Source organism: Sinohyriopsis cumingii, chromosome 7, assembly GCF_028554795.1.
Source record: "Sinohyriopsis cumingii isolate HCF-2022 chromosome 7, ASM2855479v2, whole genome shotgun sequence".
Classification (NCBI taxonomy): Eukaryota; Metazoa; Mollusca; class Bivalvia; order Unionida; family Unionidae; genus Sinohyriopsis; species Sinohyriopsis cumingii.
In genome coordinates, this window is record NC_142967.1 from 119,656,047 (window position 1) to 119,668,017 (window position 11,971).

General features: G+C 34.4%; 1 protein-coding gene across 1 annotated transcript in view; it reads right to left on the reverse strand.

The window, feature by feature from the left end:
• The window catches only part of LOC149796018 (uncharacterized), a 77,093-nt gene extending 66,123 nt beyond the window's left edge, over positions 1 to 10,970 (reverse strand). The window contains exon 1 of the mRNA XM_089965933.1: positions 10,675 to 10,970. The gene's annotated coding sequence lies outside the window, so the exon portion shown is untranslated. The remainder of the gene's footprint in view (positions 1 to 10,674) is intronic.
• Between the last annotated feature and the right edge of the window lie 1,001 nt (positions 10,971 to 11,971).

Sequence of the window (11,971 nt, forward strand, 5' to 3'; positions counted from 1 at the left end):
GTTTACATGCTTTGATTCAATGTTGCCTTCTCATATCTATGTTATTAAAATTTATCTCTCATCTGGGGAATTCACGCTATTTTTCCAAACGGCATTGATACAGCCTCTCCTGAACAAACCAAATCTTGACTATAACGATTAAATATATATACCGCCCTAATCCTAACCTCCCATTTATGTAAAGAAAATCTTATAAGTGTAAGTACCTCCCAAATTGTATCTCATCTGGATTTAAATAGCATTTGTAGCAATTTACAGTATGCACATTACACTATGTTACAACTCTTTGGTCAGAAATATAAGTAACAGAAAAAAAAAAAAAAACCAACAAGTTTTGTAAAACTTAACAAACAATATAATTACCAAAGTTGTAAATGAAAATGTGAGATGAACTAACAGTAGTACGAACTGAATCCAAACTAATCCTTATAAAGGTCTATGAAAGTTCTAAATCAATAAAAAGTTCCTTTCAAATCCGGAAATGTACTGGTCCTCCAAGAACCGTGATGTTATCAACATGGCGATGACCAGAATTTCCTTCAAATAATTTAAAACAGTTCTAGAATAATATTATAGTCCAAATAATGAGCACTTTATATTTCAAGTGAACAGTTAAAATAAATGTTGCACTTTTTCCTCTCAAATAATACAAAACACGTCTGCAGACTTACAACAGGAACACAAGAAAACTATATGACTCCAAAATAGGAATGAAACTGGTTTCTCAGTTCTCTCGTTATGCACACCGTGTATTGCGACTGTATTTTGCAAGAGACCCCACGTGACGAATCACACTACTCATTTTGCGTCAAATTTGCCTATTCATTTGACCAAACCAACCAGTGGAAAGTTACTGAATCATTTCAGAAACGTCGAAACCCCATCAGCCAACAAGACATTAAGCGAAAGGCGCCAATTAAGTCTTATTATTAGGGTTATTAATATTAATTGCCAACACATAAGTAAGCATCTATTTACAGATCTTTTTAATACTAACTCTTAAGATACTCATGTCACATATGCACAATTTAACTAAAGATATTATTTACGATATAGAACCACGAACAAAATATAAAAAGTAAATCATGTACTAGGAGTTCGAAATAATATTGATATACATTACACCTAACCACAGTACCAAAAATGTCCTTCTAAAGGTAAATTACGACCTTCTCGCCGCTTTGGATAGTGGAAAGATGACTGTCTCCACTTACTTTGACCTTTCTGCTGCATTGGAAGCAATAAACCATGCTGTATTACTTTACCGTCTCCAGCAGGTATTTAGTATTCTCGATACAGTGTTACAAAGGTTTAAGTAATACTTCATCAACAGGACACAAATTGTATCCGTAAAAGGAAACATTCCATCCAAGTTGGTCTCTATTATGGTGTTCCACAGGGTTCTGTTCTCGGTCCCGAAGTCTTCATAATATACACTCAGCCCCTCTCAAGTGTCACAGATAGTCATAAAGTGGCTCACCATTTGTACACTAATGACACCAAAATATACAAATCTGTCCCATCCAGCGGAAGTCAATGCTACCATTCAAGTGGTACATAGACGCATTTCCGATGTGTAGTTATGGATGACATCTAACAGGCTGCAGACGAATGATAATAAAACTTACGGACCACAAACTCTCTTGGTAACCTGCTTTTTTTTTCACTCTATATATGTCTTAGATTGTACTGTTGCTCAAATACCCACTGCGATAGGGATAACAATATCAACAGTAACTATTTACTGCCGGCGCGGCAAAGATTTGTTTGCTAACAGAATTGAAAAGTTCCTTAAAAAAATATTAATTGCAATCTGATAATTTACAAATCCGACGCAATGGAAGTCTGACTGACACCTATACAAGGTTATTTTTGTCGACCATTCAGTTCAGCATTCAGATACAAAAACTGTGTCATTCCCATTATTTGTCTAAAACAAAAGTCGTCAACAACAACAACAACATAAGATTTACAGACTCGATGCAAGACAAAGTTATCATTCTCGATTGTAGTTTATCATTACACCAACATGTCATGAACATATGCACGGATCCATACCTGGAACTAAGATGTATCAATTGTATTCGCAATTTCTTTCAGCTAATGGCACTAAAACACATATGTACTGCTTATTATTTTCTAAACATTAATATTTAAATTCTCTTCCAAATGGTTCGTCTCGGCATCATCTACTATATACATTTCATCGAACATTCCTCCCCCTATCGGTCTCTATCCTTCATTGGCTACCCGTTGGCCCCAGAAAGAAACACAAAATGTGTTCTTTATGCTACGCCTAATTGAATGCCTCCGGTCGAAAAAAATATCAGAAGTTATCCGCGTATAAATCTATTATCATTACTTACGCTCCTCTTCGTACACTCGTATTCTTATTCCCTCTATCAAAACCAAGTTCTACGTACAACATAGAATAACACTGTGATATCATTCAACAGTCATCTTAAAACTCGCCTACTCCAACAGCACGAACAGACTTATGACTTAAAAATGTTTTCTTACTTTAATTATTTTCAAGAGAAGAAAGATTTACGTCACAAAACTTTCTTCAGTCAAATAGAAAACATGCAAAAAACAAATATTTAATACGAATATGAAAGATACAGCATGTATACAAAATAATCCAATACTGTACTTCTGTGCACGTAAAAATGAGTCTGCAATCAATTTGTTTTCCCCTTGAGGTGCATGGTATCGATGTTATATGACTGTAACATTAGACTCTATCGCAATAATCTTTCATTTTTATTCTTCATTTTATTAATGAAAGTGAGGAGGTTGTGATCGCTGGGGACAAAAGCTGGAGAAGGAGTTGCTCTAACATACACCTCAAAGTGTTGCAAGGCCATCAACAAAGTAAAACTCTTCTTCTCTGTCGTGGAATAATTCAATTGGAACGTAGCACACTGGATGATCCGCGTCATCGTTGCCTTCCCGTAACTGTACTCCACCAACCGGTACATCACTCTCTTCTACAGACATTTTTAATGATTTTATGAAATCTGGAGCTGAAAGAACTGGTGCACTTTTGAGTATGCCCTTTAACGTATCAAGATCCTCCTGACATTTGTCTGAACTGTAAAATGTTTTCGTCTTTCAACTGAATTGGTCAGGGATTCGGGAATCTGTAATCACGAATTAAAAAAAATATAATAAAAAAACTGAGCAACCTATCCGATAATAGCCAGCTACACCCAAAAACTAGCATCAGTTGCTTCTTACTTATAGGCACAGGGAATTCAGAAATAGCCCCAACCTTTAATTGTACAGGTCTTATTTGACCATGTCCTAAAAAGGTAACACAAGCAAGGCAAAAGTCATTTTAAATCAGTATTTTGTCCGATTTACTTCACTGAGCCTTCTGAAAAACTTCTGTATGGTTTACATGTGGTCCTTCCAGGTGTCGTTGTAGATGATGACGTCATCGATATAAGCGTCACAATTTTCTATACCAAATGAAATAATATTCTTGAAACGCTGGAAAGAACTTCAGGGACCCTTCGTCCCAAATGGCATGACTTTTAATTGGTAAAGTCCATCTGGGGTCACGAATGCTGAGAGAGGATTTATTCTAAAAGAATATTGCTTTTCAGTCGTTGGATTCACTATTTCAATGTCGCAGAAAATCTTTTTTGTTCGTGTTGGAATATCTGGCAATCAGTGTTTCTTTTATTAGCTGTTTCACTTCGTTCATCTCATGCGGACTCAGATGCAAACGTTTCTGGTCCAGGTTGTCCAAAATTTCAGAATTGCGAAGATTAGTCACTTCAAAGTCGTTCAAATGTTGATTGGGGACAGGTATTACTAAAGTAATTGGATAATTTATATGACTATCTCTGTCAACATATTCTTTAAACATGTTAATGTGGAAAAGTTGTTTCTGCCTTCTCCTTCTAGGAGTATTTATAATATGATTCAAAACGCTTACTTTATTTTCAATAGTATAAGGGCCAAATTTATTAGCCTGGAAAGGATTTTGGGGTATGGGTAACAGAGACAAAACTCAATCACCTGGCTGAAAACTCCTATGTTTGTATGCTTTTCATACATCAATTTCATTCCTGACTGAACGGAATAAAAATTAGTTCGCCACCTCTCAAGCCTTCGACCATCTTTATTTAAATTTAGAGACATCGTGAGGAACAAGTCAAAACATCTCTCGTTCAAACATTTCAATGGTTCACGGACCCGAAAACAAGTTCAAAAAGGACTAAAACTTAAAGAATCTTGCACTGACCCCCTAAGAGCAAACAACAACAATTGTACACATTCAAACCACATTTTTCTCAAAGCAATATGACCTAATGATACTCTTTAGTCTGATGAAACCCTTCCAATGCACTTCGACTCTCAGGGTGAAGATCTAAAATGTTTGATAACTAATTCATACATGACCTGCTGGAAAATAGCAGACATGAAATTAGATCAGTGAACAGATTAAACAGATTTGGCGGAGGTCAAAAAGTGAAGAAAAAAATCACTTTTACCAAAAAGCTTTCACTATGGTCTTTTTTCGATATTTCATGAAGGAATATATTTTGGAAATCCTGTGGACGCACACATAATCGGCAACAAGTATCGGTTGGCCAACTAAGTCTTAGATAAAGGGACGACCCCATTTACCAATATTTAGATAAATGGCTCGTCTAACACAGGAATGGGCGACAGATGATCTTTGAATGTCTTCAGATTGGGTTTTTCCGACCATTAGATAAGTATAACAAAATCTACAAAACTTAGAAATATAACTTATAATTTCGGCTAATAAATATGGTTTAAGATCTTTCCATAAGTCTTATTTACTCCTAAATGACAAGACAACGGAGTTTCAATGGCTACTCTAAGAATTTCTTGTTGATACGAGCTCGAAACAATAATTTAATAACTAACTGACCACTCACAAACAGCACAGCGGGTACATCAGATGACCACCGTTTTCTCTTACAAATCGCATTCTTCATAAAGTAACAAGTTCCTTCTTAAGAGCTTCAGTTTCACTAATAGCCCTCTGAAACAAATAGGAGATCTATGCATCTTCTTCCTGTACGACAACTAGTGATTGTCTTTAATCACCCTGATTAGATTTAATAGAATGTGTAGCAAACAGAATATCATAGTCATCAATACTTCCTGATTCAAAACTAAGACACAAATGACGTCATTAATAGCATAACCCAAAAGGAGTACGCTAAAGTAATAACATCCGGTTGAACAACATCATTCTCAAGAGCATGCTTTGTCATATTTCTATTAACTGCGCAAGATGGATATAAACCAGGGATTTCTACTTTCAACTCCTCGATCCATACTAGGCTTGTCAGTTACAAGAAGAGTAACCGCTACCTTATCTTCATCAAAGTAGTTAACTAATAACAAATGAAAGCCCTGAATAGGCAAAGGCGTCACAGATCCTATTTCCACTGGTCCCGAAGCTATGTATGATAACACAATGGAAAAGGACACTAAGATATGCACATTCTACTCCCTGTATTAAAATATTTTTACTAGAAAAAGACTCCAAGAAAAGGGCAAATATTTACTAACAAAAGTCCCTGAGAAATCCCTGTGTTTCTTAATATCTTAAATGGAGTAGCCTTACATAAATCACTACCAAGTAATACTAAACCCTTCGACATGAATGGTACGTATTTCTCCATAAAAAAATTAGAATGGGATTTGCAAGGCCCCACTCTTGTATTTCTTTCAAAACATGACATTGACTTCTTAGAACAACAGCATTTGGGACCTGCTATGTTAGAATTATGTTGCCTATTTAACACCCAGTAACAATCAAAAATAACCGATCCTTTCCTCTTACAAAAAGAACGCGTAAGAAGATATAAGAATATTTGATACGCCTTATCAGAAATTTGATTCTTCACAGATACAGTTATACTCAAAAGAGACTGAAATAGTTTCTTAACTTAACAAGGACCTGTTGAGATGAAGGTTTATTTACAAATAGAACCTTGTGAATCAAACCAAAATAATCAGATGCACAAGCTACCTTCTGTAAAGTTTCAACTCCTTTCTCATGAAGATGTGTTGTAATGTTATTACTGAAACAACTTTTGAACTCTTCAATCAATACGGGTTAGATAGGATTGTCTTAAACTTTGTCAATTTTCTTGGCTGTACACCATCTAGTTAGCAAACATTCCTTTTTCACAGGTAAATGAGTTTGTGTAGTTTCCTTTCTACAATTTCTAATGTTCTGACGATATGTTTCAGACACCATAACATAAGCCTTCAAGACATTTTCTTCGACCACATCACAGTCAGCAGTTTGTTCAGACGAGAGTGCAATAGCTTTACCATTTAACACACGAGGTTCCATAATCTTTCGGCTATTTCAAATCCTCAGGAATTTTCTCAAAACTCAGAAAATATATAAATGCCCCCTTGTCTCTAAAAAGGGGAACCTGCCTGATATTTCAATCCGAATTTGGAATTGTGTGTTTTCATTGTTTTGATGAAATAATCTCAAGTCACTCTCTCAAGAAATGGATATTTGTCTACACATTTGATTTATATATTTGCAGAATTACCTTTGATATACATCCTTTCCGTGATTTGAATCAGAGTAAGATGCTTTGTTTCCAGATTGAAAAGATCGAGTTACTTATACAATACCGATATATTGCAATCCCAACTCCACGGAAGTCACGCATAAATCTTATCTGTCATTCTATCTTTAATTCTTCCTGTAGCTCTTGCATTCTTTCATAGCTAAATTAGATCCCAAGTCTATCATATTCTATCCAGTTGCGACTAAAAATGAAATCACGAAAAGCCATACATGCAATTAAAACAATACAGTTCATCTTATATTACCAACCATGATCATGATTTTGTGCGCATGGCTAGCTGCGACTAAATATGTTGGCAATAATTTGTTTGACGGCTCTTACTAACCTAAGTTAGTAAATTTAGTTTGAATGTTATGTTATGAAATTATATCAGCACAAGTCATAGATTATTTCACTGTATTGTCTTCGAGATGGAGCAAACTTAAGTACATTAGGAAGCATCGATGGTGATCACCACCCCATTCAAACAGTAGCACTGGACATCAGAGGGCACAGAGTAGCAAAAAAGACGTTTATAAGAAATACACACCCACCCCACCACCTTCCATAATATTGAACAGCACTTTCACGACAGAAGAAATCCTACCTGAATATAATTGTACAATATGGCACTGCTGCCCTCCATCACGCAAATATCAACATCATTAGCGCGTAGACATTCGAATGAAGAAGATTATGTTCGTATGCTCGTTAGAGTACAATAACACTTAGAACCCCTGTACTGAGAAATACCATCATGAAAAGTAACGTCACATATCATACCCTGTCTCTCGGAAGTTACACCAAAATTTTCATGAGCAAAGCTAACAAGTTGGTGGAGAAAGACATTGTTAATAATTTAGCTGTGATTCGACAATCTGTTTAACACCAGCGTTAATTTAACGTAAGCGTATTACGCACGATTAAAAAGTTTACTTCCTTGTTTTGATATACATGTGGCTTAAATACTGGGTTTAAAATCTGTAATAGTGTAGTGTAAATTGTTACGATTTTGTGTGTGAGTGTGATTTTGGATTTTTAACATGGCTTTAACAATGTTTCAGTCATATCGCTACGATGTCTGCAGTGTATGTATACCACTGAATGCCACATTTGTTTAGGCAGTATACCTTTCTTTTTGCATCCTCTAAGCAGTATAGCGAAACCAAAATAGTAATGTCTTGGAAAACATTAAAGAACAATTTTAACTACTTTTGCAGTTTATGAAATATGTTACACTTGATCAATCAATACACACTTACTTAAATAAAAGCATCCTATCTGCTCTGGACTTGTTTATGAAATATGTTACACTACATCAATCAATACACACATAAATAAAAGCATGCTATCTGTTCTAGACATGTTTATGTTGAGATTTATTGCCCTATCTAACTTTATAAAAGCCTTGAGATAAATATATGTGTACTAATGGCGCTGATATTCGAGTAAAGGATGGTATAGCTATGTGGTATTTGGTTCAATGGTCAGAAAACAATATTTTGTATGGTGGTAGGGTGGTTGTAAAATTTGACCAAAATATCCATGGAGACTTTTTTCCCGTTTAAGTTTGGTTCTGTTTTGTTTGATACGTTTTTGTTTTCCCTAGGGGGGTTATTGTTATTGTTGTTGTTGCTGTTGCTGTTATTTTATTATTTGTTGTATTGTGTTGTATTTATTTCGAGGTGGGTCGGCAAATATATTAATATTTAAAGATCAAAGTATACCACATACTCTTAGGAAGGAAATTTCGATATGGATTTAACACAATTTACACCACCTTCTCACGCCTATCGTGGAATCTGGCAGGACAAATCCTATTATTCCGTTCTTCTTTGTAATGTATACCAGATAAAAGTCTTATTACACAGCAAAAAACTGTTACATTATATTGCAAAACAATATTTGACTTTAAGACTAGAAAATATATCACAGCCATGTGCGTCTCCTTAAGAAAATGAGATGGAGTTATTTATCTTTAAAGAGAAAAAAATGAATAACCTTTTTTTAAAATCATTCCCCATTTGCATGCTAATGCAACTGTCGTGGAGCAACAAAATAATAACAGTATGCAGGTCGTATATATAAACCATAGATATCGTCCCATCACTGCAATTTCTGTACCCAGGTACTTTATATGGCACCGTTTGCATATAGTATACATAAAACTCCCGTTGCTCATCTGATGTTTCTTTGAATTAAACTTTTTCAACAAATGCTATAAAGTATTTGATAACAGCCTTTCATACAGATTCCTAATTTCGTCTAAAACAGTAGACAATAATTGGCATTTTTATATGGAAATGCTCAAAGATCGTTTAGTTTGTTTTGAGCAAGAAAGAAGAAAGAGAAAAATGTACAATCATTTCAAACAGAGGAAAAACATTTCGCACACAATATGAAGCAAGCATTAACTAAGTTCTATATCTCAAATATAAATGGACATCTCAGGGACAGTTTTCGTAATAAACAGAAACAATATGTACTCATTTGTTTATTTATTTATAAATGCATCAATTTATTTAAATAATGACCAAAATCTTGTAAAAGCCTCACTCTTGATTTTAGATGTAACTAGAAGATAACATAAAGGCATCAAGATATCCTAATTCGATGGAATATAATTGATGGCTTATATATAACGATGTACAATTTAGTACAATAATACTGGACTGATGTAGTTTGCTATTCTTGATTTATTATCCACTGAAAAATACAAATTTAATTTTTGAAATAAAATGTCCCAGGTTCATTTTGACATTAGATGTGTATCCATACCAAGAAAAGGTCATATAACTGTAAGTACACTTAGCACTCAGTGAATGTAGCATGTTGCTGACTTTTTTTGACGCTTATATCCAAAATGAAGAGTATGTGTGCATGTCTATCGCATCTACTGTTTAATTGACTATACTCCCATTGACCAACTAAGGTATGTATGTATGTATGCATGTATGTATGTATGTATGTATGTATGTATGTATGTATTAATGTATGTATGTTTATTTGTTTGTTTGTATGTTTGTATGTATGCACACACGCACGCACGTACCTACGTAAGTACGTACGTACGTACGTATGTATGTATTAATGTATGTATGTATGTATGTATGTATGTATGTATGTATGTATGTATGTATGTATGTATGTTTGTTTGCTTGCATGTTTGTATGTATGCACGCACGCACGTACGTACGTACGTATGTATATATGTATGTATGTATGTATGTATGCATGTATGTATGTATGCATGTATGTATGTATGTATGTTTGGTTGTTTGTATGTTTGTATGTATGCATGCACGCACGCACGCACGTACGTACGTATATATATATATGTATGTATGTATGTATGTATGTATGTATGTGTGCATGTATGTATGTATGTATGTATGTATGTATGCATGCATGCATGCATGCATGTATGTATGTATGTATGTATGTATGTATGTATGTATGTATGTATGTATGTATGTATGTATGTATGTATGTGTGCATGTATGTATGTATGTGTGTATGTATGTATGTATGCATGTATGTATGTATGTATGTATGTATGTATGTATGTATGTCTTTATGTATGTAAGTATGTATGTGTGTTTGTATGTATGTGTGCATGTATGTATGTGTGCATGTATGTATGTGTGCATGTATGTATGTGTGCATGTATGTATGTGTGTATGTATGTATGTGTGCATGTATGTATGTGTGTATGTATGTATGTATGTATGTATGTATGTATGTATGTATGTATGTATGTATGTGTGTATGTATGTATGTGTGCATGTATGTATGTATGTATGTGTGTATGTATGCATGTATGTATAGATGTATGTATGTATGTATGTATGTATGTATGTATGTATGTGTGTATGTATGTATGTGTGCATGTATGTATGTCTGTATGTATGTGTGCATGTATGTATGTATGTATGTATGCATGTATGTATGTATGCGTGTATGTATGTATGTATGTATGTATATATGTATGTATGTGTGCATGTATGTACTCAAGCTGCGTATATAGACGATAAAGATACATTTTAAAAGAGAGAGAGAGAAGAGGAAGTGACTTTAAGCTACTAACCTCGCACAATGGTTACCAATGGTCAACATGAGTCGAGCGATATCTCATTCAACATGTCTAACGTCGATGATTAGGACTGAAAGAGATAATCAACATGAACCGAAACTACTCAATCGAAATATCTTTTTCATGTAAACAAATTGGAATGATCAAAACTGAAGTATTCAGAATTCCCACTGGGTATGTAAAGTTTTTTCCCGTGTCTTTTATGGTATACAATATCATATGTTCCACATTTCGTTTATATTACATTCCCTTTGCTTGCATACACTACTATAAAACTTTCCTTTAGCTTAATCAGCATGTAATACGCACATGACTGTTGATGTCAGATGGGTAGGAATATCTCTATCGGATATTTGCATACAATTGGGATTGGTGTACTATATCTTTATCTAGATGTTACGACCTAAATTGACAGCAGGCTCTGTTTGTGTAGTGGGGTATATATATCCTAGATGTTATCGCAAAAGTCAACACATCATTGTTGCATTTTGTTCTTTGTTGGTTTTGTTGGGTGTGGGGGCAGGGCGTAGGCATGTAGATCACTTTATTGTTATATTTTAAGAAATGCCTCAATTCTGACATTGTGTTGTGAAGATTGAGGACGAGGCTAAAGATATGAATGCGCATGTTGAAACGATCATTCATGTAGTTTTTGAAGTCAGTTTTATATTTCTTTCATCTTAACATAACGTGTCTCTCGACAAACTTCTTCCATATAAAAAATGTACTTTGCTTCAACGCCACGATATTCTCTCTCTCTCTCTCTCTCTCTCTCGCACGATATAACCTCGTTGTGACGTAAGCACCAGATCAAACAAGTACCACAAGATGGTATTGCATCCTATTGGATTTATTTCAAATAAGAGTTTATTGAAAGTATGGGTATGCAAGTAGCATAAGCATCGTATATTTTACTTTCTTCATTATTCAGCATATGAATGACGTTATGGTGCATAATATTTAATCAAGAAGTACGACCGCATCCTGTCCACAAAAACTATGGCTACCTAACAGCGAACAAAATATCCGTTCTATAAGCCGTGTTTTATTTAGGATATTACGTTTGTTTTCACAAATTTGTATTGTTATTGTTGTGTGTGACACTCAGTAATTGGTATCTGGGAAGGGACAAAGATTGTAATATTCATCTGTTAGAACGTAGTCATATAGTGGACCAGTGCAGTTTATATAACAACATTGATCATATGTTATATTAACATTTTATATTATTTCGACTTGTCTTTTATTTTAAGTCTTTTATACTTACTATTTTTTTTAAAATTGAACTGTC